We start from the raw sequence: 18,518 nt of genomic DNA on the forward strand, positions 1-18,518 counted from the left end.
AACAGTGCATTTTCCATGGTGACTCAGTACAACATATACAAAATGCATACACATAGATGCAATGGAAACAATTTTTCAGTAAACAATGCTCTCTGATATTGCCTATTCTTTTACACTTTTCAAAAGTGCTGGTGGTAACTCCCTAAACTTATTTTATGATTCATCAATGGGTTACAACCCATGATGTAAAAAACGCAACTATAATACAACTTAGTTGCTTTCCTTCATTGCATAAAGAATTGTGTAATAATTATTTTACAGACATTCCATGTCTATCTTCCCCACTATGATAATGATGGTTATTATGATACTATGGTGATTATGATACTATTATTCCTAATATCTTACCATTTATCAAACACTGTTCTAAGTGCATATCATGGATTGTCTTGTTAAATCTTCATGACAAGACTTTGAGGTTAGGCTTAGTATTAGCCCCATCAAGCAGATGTGGAAAATGAGACCAGAGAGATTACACAGTCGTTTTATCTAAAATATGATAGCTGGTGAGAGGTAGAGAGTCAGAATCTGTGCCCAGAGCCGTGTTCTCAACCACAAAACCATGTTGATTCTCCTAGAGTTCCTGGTCTTAGGCAAAGACCACATCTGTTTTTACTCATTGTTTTATCGCCTGGTTTGAGAACCCCTGATTCCTCTGCTAGGCTCTTTCCCCCTTTTAGTGAAATCATCTCCCCATCTCACAGTGTGGTATAATGAAGAATATATCTGATCTTTGTGCCCAGTTCCTTGCACAGAGCTTTAAAAACTCTTGGAATCTCCTGAGTCAGAGTGTTTGCTGTGCCAATCAGGTGACAAATGGTAGATCCTTAGGTAGCTTTAGGATAGGGTGTGGTCATCAGAAACACCTACTTTGTAATTAGAGGGTTGGAATTTTATCCACTCAACCTCTGAGTGGGGGTGCAGGGACTTAGAGATTGAGTTCAAACAGGTGGCAAGTGAGTTGATCAATTATCGCTATATGATGAAACTCTAATAAGAACTCTAATAAAAACTGGGGGCATCTGGGTGACTCATTCAGCTAAGCCTCCGACTTTGTCTCAGGTCATGATCTCAAGGTTTGTGAGTTCAAGCCCCACATCAGGCTCTATGCTGACAGCTCAGAGCCTGGAGCTTGCTTCAGATTCTGTGTCTTCCTCTCCCTTTGCCCCTCCCCCTGCTCATGCTCTCTCTATCTCTCAAAAAGAAATAAACATAAAAGAAAAAAAAAACAACTCTGGACACCGCATTCGGTGGAATTTCCTGGTTGAGCACATTGGTGTGCTAGTTGGGTATCATGCACTGATTCTATGAGGAAAGGGAACAGAACATCTTCACCCTCCCCAAGACCTTGCCTTATGCATATCTTCATTTGGCTAAACCTGATCTAAATACCTTATAATAATAATCCCTATAATCATAAATAAGCACTTGAAGTGTGTTCTGTGAGTCATTCTAGTGAATTGTCAAAGCTTATGTAAATTTGCTTATGGGAACCCCTGAATTTACAGACAGTCAGAAGGGTATGTGCCCCCTGGCCCCCCTAAGAACAGTGGGTGTCTGAACAAGGCAATCCTGTGAAGGACTGAGCCCTTGTGGTATCTGACATTAACTCTGGGTGGCAGAGCTGAATTGCATATTACCCTATTGGGGTAGAAAAGGAGCATTTTGGGATTTGTACCTTGCCAGGAAGGGGTGTGAGTAGCTTGGGATACCTGAACTTGAGGCTGGTGTCTGAAGTGGGCCCAGTCTTGTGAAAGACTTTGCCCTTAACTGTGGGGTCCCTGACAATGCTGGATAGTTAATGTCAGAATTGAACTGAATTGTAGGACACCCTGTAGGTTGTAGAGAATTGTCAGAACACTTATGGGAATCCATAGGGATCTCTGTGCTTGAAGTCCTCTTGTGGTATTAATACACACCATCCACTGAGAAGCTCATTTTAAAGAAGTACTAATGATTAATGGGACTTAAATCCTACAAACCACACCTTTCACAGAATAAATTACCACATAAAATTGCATTATGTTAGACATCAGGACATTATTAAGTTATCCTTTGGGGAAGGAAGGTCTTGCTGGGGCCAGTGAACTCTGACTATGTAGGCACCAAGCGAAGAGCAGAGACTTTGGAATGGAGTAGACCTGAGCCAGTGCTGGACCTTCCACTTACTAGTTCTATGAACTGAACTCCCATTCAGTTAACCTTTCTGGGCCTCAGTGTCCTCCCATCCACATCCACTGATGGTAGTTAAGTTTTAATAAACTTCATCATGTAATTATTTTCAAGAAACAGCTGACTCAGCATACCATCCATCCCATTTCAAGAGCTCTTGAGACAGTCTAATAGATGGGTCTGGTGTCCTAATAACAGAGGTACACTGAAGCCTTGAATTCAGTCTGTGTCAATTCCGGGGTCGTCCAGTGACCCCTGGAACTCCCCCTCCTTCAAGAGGTCTCTCTGGTGAACAGGTCTCTCTGGTGAAAAAGATTTCTAAGGTACTTATGTCCTCAGATGCTCCTGCAGTGACCCTTGGGTGTTTCCCTCCCTAATGCATTATGTCCATCCAGCCCCAGGCAGGTAGCCACAGCTCTGTGCAGATAGGGACTGATTACCTGTAAACTCAGCGCTCATGGGCACCAACATCCGTCTGTTTTTCTAGGCAATTAGTTCTGATTTCCTTTCCTGTGCACTGCAATCTTTTGTTCCTTCCCTTCCCAAATGAATGCAGCTCCCTGCCAGCAGAATGTCTATTCCAACACCTCCTAGACTCTCCATCTGAGCGCTAAAGTTTTTGCATCTTCTTTCTCTTTCTTTCTTTCTTTCTTTCTTTCTTTCTTTCTTTCTTTTTCACGGAGCCTCATACAATCTGTGGCCATGAGGTTTCTGTTTATTCTTCTCATTTTTATACCATCAGCAAAAGTGAGATACTGACATCTATTTTCCAGAGCTGTTAAGGATGAAATAAGAAAACATACATGAAGTGTGGCTTATTCCTGGAATCTGATAAACATTAATTTGCATTCTTGCTCTATCCACACAGAGGCAAGGATGTATATTCTTCTGGTACAATTTAAGTGCACTGGAGGTTGCTGGATTATTAGTGACTGACACACCCTCTCCTGCCATCTGTATTGTCACCACCCAGTTATATCCCAGAAAGTCCATGATTACTCTTCTCTCTGGAGGTGGCCTGGGATTTTCCGTGCTGGTCTCTGTTGGGAGACTTCCCTTGAGAGAGGTTTTTTACTTTGGAAGCTTGGATTCTGGGTTGATTCTCATTGTTTTAGATGAGCACTTTCCTCTCTGACTTCCAAAAGAGAAGAAGGAGATACCTTAGAGTTCTGCACCCAGAAAATCACCTCATTTTAGAAATGCTGAGAATATCTCCTACTACACTCTGGCCTACTGCTGAAGTCTGGGTGGAGAGCACTGAGGAAGGGGGCTGGGAGTTCCCCTGTGTCAACTCCATATATGCAACTGCAAGCAAGGTCAGTGCAATCCTACTGGCACTGAAGTGTGCTCAGAGGCCCTCTTCTACTTTTTGATCCAACATCTTGAGGCCCATTGTCCAAAAATGTCTCTTTTTTAGTACTTCCGAAGGGGAAGAACTTAGCTCCTTTCCTGTGCTTAAACCATTAGGAGGTGGCAGAGTGGGAACCAGAACCCAGGGGGCTCTAGCACAGAACGTTAGAGCAGCGAAGGGTTTCAGAGACCAGGGATTCAATTGCCTTGTTTTCAGAAAATAAAACTGATTAGGGAGGTTATAAGCCTTGCCCAGCCACATAAGAAGTCTACAATGTGTTTTTGTCTGCTCTATTGGACTTTGTACGGGACCTAAAAGGCCAGCATGACCATTCAAGGCACCATGCACAGGCCAGGGGGCCAGCCATCAGACTTGTCACCTTATGATCTTACCAGCCTTGTGACCTTCAATTTTACTGCTTCCATTGGTATTTCCTGTCATGTTTTCTAAGGGATTGTGAATGAGAATGTAAGCCCAGGGTGGTGTTACCTTTCATTGGTTTTCCAGCACATACGGTCTCTGCTCTCAGGCCCCACAGATCTGCAGATTGGACCTGCTGGCACCACCCCTTCCAGGCAGATTGGCAGCTGTGTTTAGGGACGATGGTGAGGTGAAGAGAAAGAGTTGAAGTTAAGGTCTCAAGAGCTAAGTACAAGTCCCAGCTGCATGGAGCATAGATTTACTAGCCGATTATTTGTTGTTTATCTGAAATTCAAATGTACCTGAGCATCTTATGTTTTATCTGGCAATCTTAGTTGTGGGGAGCCTGGAAAATGAGAAGAGATGGAAACTGTCTTAGCCCCCACATGGTCTGTACCACTGGGTTGTGATGTTTTCAAGCCTGACAGACTCTGAGATATGGTGAATGTCTAGAACACCCTGGATCACCCTGGGTTAGGATTCTGCAGCAAATCTAGAGAACTGCCATTTAACCTGCCTTTGGAACTGGAAGGGGACTGGGTCCTGCTGGCTTATCTGGATGGACATCACTTTCACATTTTCTAAGATAGAGTATCTGACTGGGTTGGGGGGCCTAGCTGGGTGAGCCCCACATCATACTCAGCTCATGTGGCCTCCTTTGTCCCAAACTATTTACCATTTCTGGTCCAACCAGTCATATGCAGAGAGAAAAACCTTGCTGACCTTCCATTGGGAAAAGATACTGATGGACACAGTCTCAGAAGGGGCCAACAGCCCTTTGTGAGCTATGGTGAAAATCCTTTCCTCAATGTCAGTTATCTGGAATCTCATGAGAAATGAAAGGAAGCATGATTTGAAAACACAGATCCCCATGTATATAATATAAGGTATTATTGTGTAGACCCCAAATCTAGAACCCAGAGCCTTCGGGTTTAGATGTCACATACGCTGCTGGGAGGTAGGAACACCCTAAAGTACGTTCATGGAGAACTGCCAGCCATCTCCACCACCATGTGAAGCTAGTCTCACTACAGGCCACTATTTTCATCTGCTAGGTTATCCGATTTTTTAAAAGTCACTGTCACAGACTAAGTGTGCAGAGGTTAGATTTAGTTCCCATGTGGGCATTTGTTTTTAAAATCTAGAAAATTTACCTATGGTTTCCTTGTATATCTGCTCGTGGAACATGAGATCTGGCAACATTTTCTTGAAGCAACACTTGACCAGAGGTAAGTAGTAGCTGCCTCTGTAAGCAGATCTCACTTCCCTGTGTCCACTGCCCCCTTCCCCCCACCCCGCCCACTCCTCAGTGCTTACACTCAGCCCATCTTACCTGTTCATACTCACTGCCTGGCTCCATTCTTGCCCTGCCTCAAAGTTACCCTCCACCTTATCTGACCAGAATGCTGAGTGCAAGCTGACCAGGTAGCTTCATTAATTTCTTCTTAGTCCAGCACAGTCATTTATTTGTTCATTCATTCAATGAGTAAACACTAAATGCTTACATGCACAGAACTATTCTGTGGACATACTTAAATAGAACATTTAAGTATTATTGGTCCATGCCTTCAAGGAAAACACAGTTTAGTTGGGAGGATGGACAAGTTGAAAAACACAGTCCAGCATGATACCTAATTTAATGAAGTGCTTTATGGATTCAGGGGACAGCTGATCCCATAAGGGAGGGCAGGATGGTGAAGGGGGACTATTGGCCTTTCCAGAGAAGCAGGTTTGTACTTGGCCTAAAAGACAATTAGGACTAAGACTGGGGGAGAAGAAAGGCAGACTGTTCCAAGCTAGGGAAGAACAGATTGTGAAAGACAAGAGGTACTATTGCATATGCAGAGAAACAGGCCAGTGTGCTTGGAAGGGGATGAGCAAAGGGTTATGGAGGGGGCATTGACAGCACCAGTTACACATTAAGAAGCATGGGGAATGGGAGGGCAAGATCCATGGGGCAGCCTACGCAGCCACCAAGCAGGTGAAAGTCCTAAATCCATGGATATTGAGGATATAGACCACAGGAACCAAAGGGGATTGTCAGCAAGGGAAGGAGCTGGGGCATAGATGAGCACAGACTCAAGACCATGGATGTCATTCTTGGGGTCCTCTGTAGAGCAGCAGCCTCCGGTGGATAGAGCTAGATGAACCAGAGACAGACCTGGTTATTCCTCATCCCCAGCAGGGACATTGGATGACTCCTGATGGCTCTCAGCCTCAAGCAGAGAAGGGGAGCACACCTGAAAAAGTCAAACATGCCTCCATACCATTCTGCATTTTTGGAGACTGATGCTTGGCTCAAGAGACTCAAAGTAAGATTAAAGTTTTAAGCTGTGTTAGCTTACAACAACCAGAAGTGACTGAGACTTATACGTTCTGCACAAGATGCCATGAAAGGACCAGAAGAGAGTTTAATGGAGCCTGGTTGAAAGTAGTATTAGAAAAAAATAGAGTGTTTACATGTTTGGGCTCCAGTGGCTACAGATGGCCTAATATACTGGTTACACAAGATCGAACATGATTCATGACAATATGAAGGACTTATCTGAGTGGCTGAACCTGGTTCGGGGTCAGACAAAGATGGCTGGCAGTGAGGGGAGTGAGAACAGCCACAGAAAGCCTGGGGCACATCGCCCCAGCTGGGTGCCTATAATCACAGGCATTTGCCCATCAGCAGCTGAAGAAACAGCAGTGGAGTTCACAGACGATGGCCAGAGAAAGGCAGCTGACCTCACCCAGGTGGGATTTCTGAGGACTGAGGCAATAAGCAAAAAAAGACACAGGAAAACAGTGTAAGCAGGCAATGCTGGCACTCAATGGATCGGTGGGGGCAGACATACTTGCTCTGTCCACCTCATTGTCAGGACGTACCTGTCTGTGACAAGGCACATGTCCATGGGTATGTCTCCTTTCAAGTGCAGGCCAACCACTTTCTTATGTCCACAGTGACTGTGGCTATATACTGATCAGTGTGGCCATTATGTTTCTTTTTATTCCCAATTACTGTAAGTGAATTTCTGCAGAATCACCGAGCAGCGGAAAGATTTACAACAGATTAACTCCCATTTAGTTTAACAGAATTGTCTAAATGCATAAATCCAAGCTTGCCTTGAGCTCACATTTTTATCACTCCTGCTGGGCCAGGATCTTTTTTTTTTTTTCCTTTTCTTTCCTTCCTCAGCCCTTCTAGCTCCCCCTCCCACTCTGCTCTGCCTTTGGAATTGGCCTGGGTTCTGCAACTCTGTCAGACACTTTGCGAACCAGGAGATGAAAACTTCCGGAGAGCTGTGTAAAATATATTTATGGGTGTCTCTGCAAATACTCCTGTTTAGTCATAAACGAGTATAAATGAAGCATGACAAGCAATTTGCTGCATGGAAGCTGATATTAATGACTTCACATATTCACACTTACTTGCATGATCAGATTTTTTTCTTTTGTCGAGTGACATATTCCGGTCCAAAGTGTCTCATATGAGGGATACCCGCTTCCTCCTATTAGGAGGAAAACATATTCCCAATAATTTGAGGAATCTGGACATTCATCAGCCCTTTCGTTTTCTTCCATGGCTGCTCTCTTTGGAGCCATTATGTCCAGGAGGGACTGGTCCAAACAAACCTTCCCATAAAGTTACAAAGTATTCCGGCCATTATTTAGGGGACAGAGGCCAGGGTGATAAGACATAAGATGGAATTTTAAAGATAATTCATGCCATGTGTTCATCTACACTGAGACCAGGGAATCTCTGAGCTGGAGGAGAGAGTGGCGAGGGAAGAGGGCTCGGAGCCAGGTATGGATGGCCCTGCCTTTAACCTGTGGTCCCTGGCGAGTAGGGAGAGTCTGGAGAACTGAGGGATACTTGGCTTCATTGGGACTAGACAGGTGGGAGGTGACAGGCAGCCTCACAGCGCAGGGTTCTGCACTGCATCCTGGTGGGATGAGGGATGAAGGGTGTTGGGACAGGGAAGCAATCCAGATCAAGATCACCCAGGACTTTTCTGTTCTCAAGTCTATATTAAGCATTAGAAGGGGGGTAGTGAGGCAATGGGGTTCGGGGATGACTGATGGATTTGAGGCTGGAGACAGAGGATCGGCGAGGAGCTCTTGACACAATCCTTTCATGAAGCCATGGGGGGCTGGAATGGGGCATGGCAATGGGAATGGCCCTGAGCCAATGTGAAAGCCACCGGGTCTGTGTGTCTGAGACACATGTGTGACATGAGGATGGCATAGGGGTGTCTCATCTCTGCAAACTTCTCCCAGATTCTGAATCATCCCTCGAGCCACCAGCCTGAGGGTATTCTTTCTCTCCTACAGTCCATTAGCCCCTCGACCTGAAACACAAATGCCTTACGGAATAATCATTACTATGAGGGTTTGGACTTGACTCTCTATAATTCCATGATCAAAACAGACCTTGCAGAACAAAATCCAAATTGTTAGCTTCACTCCTGAGGCCCTGAGGATTTCATAGCAACAGGAAACAAGAATCCCATGAATTATTTCCTCCTCAAGAGAGACCCCTCCCCCCGCAAGCTATTTTGTAACAGTTCTAAGAGAAGGGGATAAAACAAAACTTCTCTTGAGGTGGTCAAAAATAAAATTAATTCCTATTCTCAGGATGAGAATGGAAATTTCTCTCACTGAGCCCAGAGGCTGCTCGGCTTCTCTGGCCACATGTTGACCACAGCATGCATCCGCCCAGGCCCCTCGTGCACACCGCACGGTACCCTGTCCCACTGCTTTGATTCTCACAGCAGCGAGCCTTCCCCACCACAGCCCGGCTCAGGCCCGGGGCAGACCAGCTGCTGATTTTGCACAGTCTTGAATGTGATGATTACAGCAGGGTGGATGAGAGGTGACAGGGATTTTCTGGAAGAACGTGTGCTGTGAGAGAGGGAGGAAGACCAGGGCTTCCGCTTTCTGCTTGAGTTAGGCTTATGACAACTCCAACGCGGACAAAGAAAAGTTCTAGATGTATTCCGCCTAACAGCCAGACTTCTCAGTGGCTTAAGAGGTGTATGAACTACAGTCTGTAGCCCTCATGGCCAATCACAATGACTTGAGACATGGCGTATGCTCTCATGTGCCTTCTCTTGTAACATGAACTTTGTAGATCGTGTTTTCTTGGTTATCTAGACATAAGTGTTTTCATTATTAAAAATATATACATATATAATATGTATTATATACTAGTAATATACATATATTGTTGTAAACATATATATATGGTCTTGCCTTGCAATTATTTGCGTGGATGCTTTGTTTCCATACTAGACTATAACCTGCACCAAGACAAGGATCATGGCGTATTAATTTTTGCTTCCCCTCACAGCTTCTGAAAGCATCATGTAGAAGCACAGCATCTAACTGCATGGATCAGAACACAGATGTGAGGCAGAGAGATCTGCGTCTTCCTCTGGTTTTATCCCCTCGCAGAAATGGGAAGTTGTGCACACTTACTGAGAAAGTGAGGATACCAGATAGCTACATTACAGCATCAGGCCTTATCATCAGGATGAAATGACACGATGAGAAGTGAATGAGTTAACATATGGAGCTTAATTATTGATCCAACTATGTTCAGCCTAAAGTCATGATTTCCTAGTGGCAAATAGTCAAGAATCTCTAGGGATGAGGTGAGATAGTGATGGGGAACGGACAAGAAATGTTAACTCCACAACCATGCAAACTGGTGTCCTATTTTGAATTTGTCACTTTCTACTCATAACTTCCTCAGCATCACAGTTTCTGTATTTATCTACCACAACTGGGTGCATTATACACCCAAGAATGTACCTAACAAAGGTCCCTATCAAAGAAGGGATCACACGGGTAACTGTCTGCTGAGTTTTCACCTGCTTCTTGTCTCCATGCTATACAATTCGTCTGCGAAGATCTAGGCTTGCTTGTCTTCTTACCTCCTGGCATTGGTCACACACATATAGTTACTGTGACACTGTTGGTCATATTAGAAGGTAAGCTCCTTGAGAGTAGTAATTTTTGCCTGATGGGTTTACCAATGTGTCCCCAGCACTTAGAACAATGTCTGACTTTTTTAGGTGTTTAGTAAACATTAAATGAATGAATGATCAAAAACGAATGAGTGCCTGGACAGTCATCACCCAATCCTAGCAGTTCTCTCCGATGCTAACGCAGCTTGGGCTGGTAAAACGAATAAAGCTCCACTGTCCAATGTGATTGCCTCTTGCAGTTGAGTTAATTCAATACCTGAGGCATCTCCTGGCGATTATGTCAAAACACCTAGTTTCCTAGGCAGAGAGGCAAGGCTCATAAATCTGCTCAACACATTTTCTCCCTCTTTAACAACAAAAAAATTCATTTTGAGGTAAAATGTCCTGAAGGGCCGTCAGTAATATGCATCACTAAAACAGAGAGGGTCAAACATGTCACCTCAACACTGGGAGGCATATTTCATGGCTAGTTAGTGTCAAACATGATCTCATTTGTCAACAAAGCACTGGGAAAAATAAACAAAACTAGGCAGGCACCATGCAACGGGCTCTCTTTTTTAACAAGGGGAAGGATTGTGTTTACATAAGGAAGACTCTGGTTTAGTGGTGGGTGTGTTTATCACTCCCTGTCAATGGGAATTCAATAAGACATGTGCTCAGACCCTGCTTGAGATATCACGAAGCTAACAACTCATTAGTAGGCTCTTTCTAGTAATAATAAATGGTTACACTTCCATTACTCTTACACAAATACCACAACAAGTATAGAAAACACGTATTTTCAAAGGCGTTATATATATTTTTGTCTCATACATAATTGGAAAAAAATAACCTGTGAATTATGCTAGGAAATTTGTTACTGATCTTATTTTACAGGAAGTTTAAGGTCTAAGAGGATAGATCCAGTACTTACAGAATGAGTATTTGTTTTTAAAGAAAGGGAAACAAGTGAGTAGAAGACATAAACTTTATTTTTACTACCTGGTAGGGCAGGCTGATCTACCTTTTTCTTCATTTAAAAGTTTCATGCTGCTCTTAAGCATGTTTGTTTTGTAAGAATGTCAGGAGTCGAATTTCACGGAAAATTTTGTTGGGCTTTTTAAATTAGCCTTGGACTTAACTTACAGATTAATTTGGATGATATTATTTTCAAAATCTCTCATTTGTTTTAATATTTTACAGTTTCTTTTGTTAAACTCTAATTCACATAAAAATAATTTTGATACAAAGACTGAAGGACCCATCTTCCATTACTTTCCAGAAGGTGAACTATTTGCCCAAATGTGACTTATTGAATTATTCCTCTTTTCCCAACTGCTTTGACCTAGCACTATACCTCATACTAAACTTTAACTTATTTTGAACTCTCCATTTCCGTTTCATGGATGTCTGTCTTCTGTTCTTGTGCCAATATTAAACTTACAGTTACTACCCCTTGTAATAATCATCTTCTGAATTATTCTGGGTATACTTTTGTGTTTACTTTTCCCTATAAACTGTTGAATTAGCTTGTCTCCTTCTACTACCTCTCCTTCCCTTTGAAAATGTCAATATCATCGTACGATACATTGCAGATTTATAGAGTTTTGACAGGTTTATAGATTTGTATAGATTTATTTATAGCCTCTTGATAGCCTTTTAGTATTGACTTTTCCCCTCAAAAATAGAGAATGTTTTTCCATTTATTAAGACATTTTTTGTTATAAGTCTCACTAGCAATTATAATTTTTCTTCATAGAGTCCTAGATATTCCTCGTTAATGCTTATATTTTTTATTCTTTGTTGCTATTGTAACTACAGTATTTTTCTCATTATGTTTTCTAAGTGGTTGATATTTTTTATAGTGGTGAGCTATTGAATTTTATATGTTGATTTTATAACCAACCACTTTACTGGGTTCTTTTTTAGTTCTTAATTGCCTTCAGCTAGCTCTCTTGGGTTTTCTAGATATGCTCTATTATTTTTGGCAAATGAATAATTTTGACTCTTTTCCAGTTTTATGTTTCCTATTTCTTTCTCTTGCCTACTTGTACTGGCCAGGACCTTTGGAATGATAATAGAAATAGTGAGGAGAATGGCCAATCTTGTTTTACTCCTCATTTTAATAGTGGTGCTTTTAGTGTTTCATCACGAAGCTTAATGCTGGCTTTTGGCTTAATCTATTGGTACTTTATTAAGAGCTTTATTTTCACTTTAAAATCCAGAATGGGTATTGAATTTTATTGAATTTTCTTTTGTCCAGTAGCTACAGAAGTATGTATACCTTTTCTGCTACTAAGATATATATTGTGCAAAGCATTTGGTGGCTAAATATTCCTGTATTAATGTCCTGCAGGATTGTTTGTTAATACATTATTTGGGACATTTATGATGACATTTATTAGTGAGTTTTGTCTATGTCATATATCATTCTGTCACTGTGCTATTTTTTGTCACATGTTCATATCCATAGTATGATGGTTTTGTAAATATTATTTGGGAACTTTCTGCCTTCATTTCTGGGAAAAAAAAAACTGAAAGCACTTAGATGATCTATTAGGTAAAGCATGGATAGAATTCATCTGGAACGTGTGACATCTGGTGTCATTTATCACACTCCTTTGTACTCTGTCTTTCCTATAAATTTATGCTCAAATCTAGAGACGTTATTAAATTTACATTTAATTTTATTTTTACAACACTACTTCGTTAGAGTTGCAGGCTACTTCCTTTAGTAATGTCTGGTTTTCTCTCTTTTCATGATATTGGTAGCCATTGGTAATAATTGTCTAGATCCGTTGATTAATTGGGGATTCCAGTTGTTGATATCCCTACTCTATCATTTCTTTTTTATTTGATAGGATATTTGTATAAACAGAAAATGTATTTTATCAATATTTGATTATTTTGAGATGTAGTTCATATAGTAAAGGGAGGAGGGATGTTTAATTCTAGGCTGCTTTTTTAAAAAAAAAATTAAGTCACCTTAGGTCTGAAGTGGTATCTCATTGTGGTTTCCATTTGAATTCCCTAATGACTAATGATGTTAGGCATATTTTCATGGGTGTATTGGCTTTATGTATTATCATCTTTGAAGATACTTCAGTTGAAATGATTGTTAGTTGGGCTATCTGTTTTTTGTTATTGAGTTATAAGAGTTCTTTAAAGAGACAAGTCATGGGGCGCCTGGGTGGCAAGGTCGGTTAGGCGTCCGACTTCAGCCAGGTCACGATGTCGCGGTCCCGGAGTTCGATAACGCGTCGGGCCCTGGGCTGATGGCTCAGAGCCTGGAGCCTGTTTCCGATTCTGTGTCTCCCTCTCTCTCTGCCCCTCCCCCGTTCATGCTCTGTCTCTCTCTGTCCCCAAAATAAATAAACGTTGAAAAAAAAAATTAAAAAAAAAAAAGAGACAAGTCATTTCATATACATATACACATATGATTTAAATATATGCTCCTATTTTGTGTGACATACTTTTAAGGTTCTTGAGTCACAAAAGTTTTTTTCTAATTTTTTAATGTTTATTTTTATTTTTGATTATAATTCATTATTTGAGAGAGAGAGAGAGAGAGAGAGCATGAGTGGGGGAGGAGCAGAGATAGAGGGAGACACAGAATCCAAAACAGGTTCCAGGCTCTGAGCTGTCTGCACAGAGCCTGATCTGGGGGCTCAAACCCAGGAACCATGAGATCATGACCTGAGCCGAAGTCAGATGCTTAACCAGCTGAACCACCCATGCGCCCCAGAATCACAACAGTTTTTAGTTTTAATGAAGTCTAATTATCTCTTTTCCTTGGATGCTTATTTTTGGTGTCACATCTAAGAAGTCATTGCCTAACCCAGCACCATGACAACCTTGTGTTTTCTACCAGCAACTTAAAAAGTTTTAGCTTTTACATTTAAGTCTGTGGCTCATTTTAAATCACACACAAGTAAGTGACACGAGGAAGGGGTCCATTGTTGTTCTTTTGCATGTGGATATTCAGTTGTCCTCTCACCATTTGTTGAAAAGACTCCAATGTCCACATTGAATTGTCTTGGCATGTATGTAAAAAATCAATTGACCATAAATAAAGGGGTTTATTTTTGGACTCTCCATTCTATTGCATTCATTGATCTATATATTTGTCCTTATGCAAGTATCATACTGTCTTGACTACTGTAGCTTTGAAAACAGGCAATGTGAATCTTCCAAATTTATTACTCTTTTTCAGGATGGTTTTTGACTGTCTTAGTCCCTTGAATTTCCATATAAATTTTAAGATCAGTTTGTCAATTTCTTCAAAATGACTGATTGGGGTTTTGATAGGAATTGTACTGAATCTGTAGATGAATCTGCGGAATATTACCATCTTAACAATATTACTGTCTTCTGCTCCATGAACATAAGAAGCCATTCTCTTTCTTTAGATCTTTTAAATTTCTTTCAATGTTCTGTGGCATTCAATATACAAGTCTTGCACTTACTTTTTAAGAATTATTCCTAGGTATTTTATTCTTTTGGATGTTATTGCAAATGGAATTGGTTTATTCATTTTACTTTTAGATTGTTCATTGCTAATATATAGAAGTATACGTGATTTTTATATATTGATCTTATATCCTTTAACCTTAATGAACTTGTTTGTTAATTCCAATAGCATTTTAGTGACTGTCTTAGGATTTTTTATGCATAGGATCATGGTTTCTGTAAAGAAATTAGCCTTTGTTCTTTTTTTCCAACTTGTTTTTTTTTAAAGTTTATTTTTCTTGCTTTAAGTGTCTTGGATAGAGTCACAGTGCATTGCTGAATAGAAGTGGCAAAAGTGGATATCCCTGTTTTTTTTTCCTGATCTTATTGGGAAAGCATTCAGTCTTTGTCCATTAAATATGATGTTAGCTGTGGACTTTACTAGACACTGTGTGTTAGGTTGAGGAATTTTCCTTCTATTCTAGCTTCTTACATGTTTTTATCAATAAATTTTTTTTCTATTTTTTCAAATGCCTTTTTTATATATCAATTGAGATGATCATTGGGTTTTAGTCCTTTATTAATATTGTGTATTTTGGGGTGTTTTTAAAATTTTTTTAATTAAAAAAAGAGAGAGGAAGAGTGTTTGTGAACAGGGGAGATGGGCAGAAGGAGAGAAAGAGAGATTCCCAACCAGGCTCCACACTCAGCACAGAGCCTGTTGTGGAGCTCGATCCCACGACCCTGGGATCATGACCTGAACTGAAATCAAGAGTTGGACACTCAACTGACTGAGCCACCCAGACGCCTCATATTTTGGGGTGTTAATCCAACTTTGAATTCTTGAGATAAATCTGAGATGGTCATCATGTGAAATTCTCTTTTATGTTGCTGGATTCAGTTTGCTAGTAATTTGTAGTTTTGTATCTATAGCCATAAAAAATATTAGTCTGTGGTTCTCTTGTGATGTCTTTATCTGGCTTTTATATGAGAATAATACTGACTTCATAAAAAAATTAGAAAGGGCTCTCCCTTTTTTTACTTTATGAAGAGTTAGTGAACTATTAGTTTTCATAATTGTTTAAATGTCAGGTAAAATTCATTAAAAGTGGCTTGTTCACCATATGGGCTTGCGCTTTTCCTGCAGGAAGTTATTAAGTTACTAATTCAATCTCTCTACTCCTTAGTGTTCATAGCTTTTATTTACTCTTGAGTCAGTTTCACTAGTTTGTTTACTTTTTAGGAAGTTGTTCATGTTATTTAAGTTTACTTGTTGGTATACACTTGTTTGTGGTATTGCCTTAGAATTCTATTTCCTTAAATACCTATTTGTCTTCTCCCATTTGCCGAGGGGCTCTGTGTAAGAAGGCACACCTTCAGACTTTAGGAAGTTTACAGAACAGACTTGGCTCTCACCTCCTCCATGTTCAGGGCTTCGTGTTCAGCCAGAAGAGAGTCGATCTCTCACCAGCTTTTTCCTGGACATGTGCACAGCCTGGTGCATGAACACAGACTGATCTCCAGGAATATGTCAGAGCTTTTCAAGCTTCCTATGGTTATTTTATTCTATGCCATTTCCTGTTATTTTCCTGGCTAGGCTCTTGCCTGCCACGAGAAAACCAAGTCATGGTCTTAGGTGTTTGCAATGCTGTCCAGAGATTGATGTCACTTTGGTAATAACCTAAAGGTTAGGCTTTGTCCCCCCGTTGAGCTGTGCTCTGAGTTGAATTGAATAGCCACTCCGCCTGGGAATAAAGATTTTCCTGGCAGCTGGAAGTTCGGACAACACATTCTTTGTGCTCTGAAGACGGTGCTTTTAATGGAATTTAAGAAGTCAGTTGTCTAGGTTGGCCGCAAGAATACTGGTATGAACAGATATGGTATAGCCCCAAGTTAAAAGGTCACATATCCCACTATGTTACTGGGGTTCAGTAATTTCTCCTAGATAAACGATTTTCAACGATTTTCAAATAGCTTTGGTTAATTTCCAGAGTTCTAAAATGGCTAATGGTTAATTTTGCTTTGTCAAATTATTTTCATTTGTGTGTGTGTGTGTGTGTGTGTGTGTGTGTGTGTGTGTGAAAGCAGTTCACTGAGGTCATCACTCCACTATTCTTGTCAATCGCACCCACTTATTTTTTCCCACTCCCACTTATTTTTGATATTTAAATTAAATACTCATTTTCAAAGCATATTGTTAGTACAGACTCTTATACATATTCCTTACACTCCCATATGTATTCCTTATGATCATGAGTTACATCCTTGGGAAAACATGTATTTTATTTTATTTTATTTTATTTTATTTTATTTTATTATTTTTTTATTTTATTAGTAGTATTATTTATTTTAGAGAGAAAGAGAGCACAAGTGGGGAAGAGGGGCAGAGGGAAAGAGAGAGAGAGAGAGAGAGAGAGAATTTCAAGCAGCCTGTATGCGCAGCATGGAGCCCTACAAAAGGCTTGATCTCACAACCCTGGGATCATGACCTGAGCCGAAATCAAGTGTTGGTTGCTCAACAGACTAAGCCACCCAGGCACCCTGAAACCATGTATTTTATATTCAAAACCTTTCTTTTTTTTTTTTTTTTTTTTTTTGCAACTTTTTTTTTTTAATTTATTTTTGGGACAGAGAGAGACAGAGCATGAATGGGGGAGGGGCAGAGAGAGAGGGAGACACAGAATCGGAAACAGGCTCCAGGCTCCGAGCCATCAGCCCAGAGCCCGACGCGGGGCTCGAACTCACGGACCGCGAGATCGTGACCTGGCTGAAGTCGGACGCCCAACCGACTGCGCCACCCAGGCGCCCCTCAAAACCTTTCTTAATGTCATAATTTCAGTCACTTATCTTGTCTGAAGCTCATTCTTTAAATTCTTCAGGAAAGAATCATGAAAGCAATATTTCCTATGTTCTTGTATAAAAACAAAACTGTGACTTTTGTGCTTGAATAACAGTTTGAATGAATATCAACATGTTCACTTATATTCTATTTCCTTAAATATCTTAAATATCCTGTGATACAAAATGTTGCTATCAAAAAATCTAAATGCCACACAAGTTTCTTTCCCTTGTAAACTATTTGGCCATTTGCCAAAAGATGCTCTCTTTTTTTGGTTACAATAAATTTAATTCAATATGTCTTAGTGTTTATTGTTCTGGGCATATTTCCACGAGTATGAGCTGTGCTATTCTACTTTGTAGATTCAAGTAATATTTTAATTTAGAAAAGTTTTCTTGAATCATATTTTTAGTATTTGTTCTATACATTGCTCCTTTTTTCTCCTTTGGGAAAGCCACATTCAGGTATGCTGGATTTCTCTAGCCTCTTCTCAATATCTATTATTTTGTCTTGAATTCTTTTTTGTCTCTATTTCATTTTTGAAAAAACTTTAATTTCCTGTATCACAAATCATGATCTGTAATGCTTGTTTATCTTGTTCTTATATTCTTTTTGTGACTTATTCATTTATTAAATGATGTGTTTCTCTTTTTTATAACTTTAAATTATATCACCTCTGTTTTTAAATCAGCCTTTGTTGAATCACTTACTTTTTTTTTTTTTTTTAGCATTTTCTAATTGTAATTTATGCTGCCTTTGCTTGCTATCTACCTCCCTCTTAATTTCTCTTGGTTCATTTTGTAGACACATCTTCCTGGGGTTGTTTTCATTACATTAAATTTCCTATACTTTTGGAGACAGAAATGCATCAGGATAACTTTTACAGCTTTATTTCTCTGGAAATCCCATTTCTGTAGTTTCGCAAAGAGAAAAAGGTGTAGTTCCATGCTGTTTGAGATAGTTCCATGCTGTTCTCTGCTTCTATTCCTAATTATATTTGAATATTTTTTTGTTTCTTTAAAAAATTTTTTTTAATGTTTTTATTTATTTTTGAGACAGAGAGAGACGGAGCATGAGCAGGGGAGGGGCCAAGAGAGGGGGAGACACAGAATCTGAAGCAGGCTTCAGGCTCAGAGCTGTCAGCACAGAGCCCGATGTGGGGCTTGCACTCATAAACCGTGAGATCATGACCTGAGCTGAAGTTGGACGCTTAATTGACTGAGCCATCCAAACGCCCCTATTTGTTTTCATTTTAAATGTAGGCTCTGTCCCCAGTAGTTTCTCCTCATGGGCGAGATTGATCCTGATATGGTTTTGGTTTTCTGTAGGACTG

Source organism: Puma concolor, chromosome C1 (assembly GCF_028749965.1).
Source record: "Puma concolor isolate L17-30 chromosome C1, mPumCon1.1.hap2, whole genome shotgun sequence".
NCBI classification, from domain to species: Eukaryota; Metazoa; Chordata; class Mammalia; order Carnivora; family Felidae; genus Puma; species Puma concolor.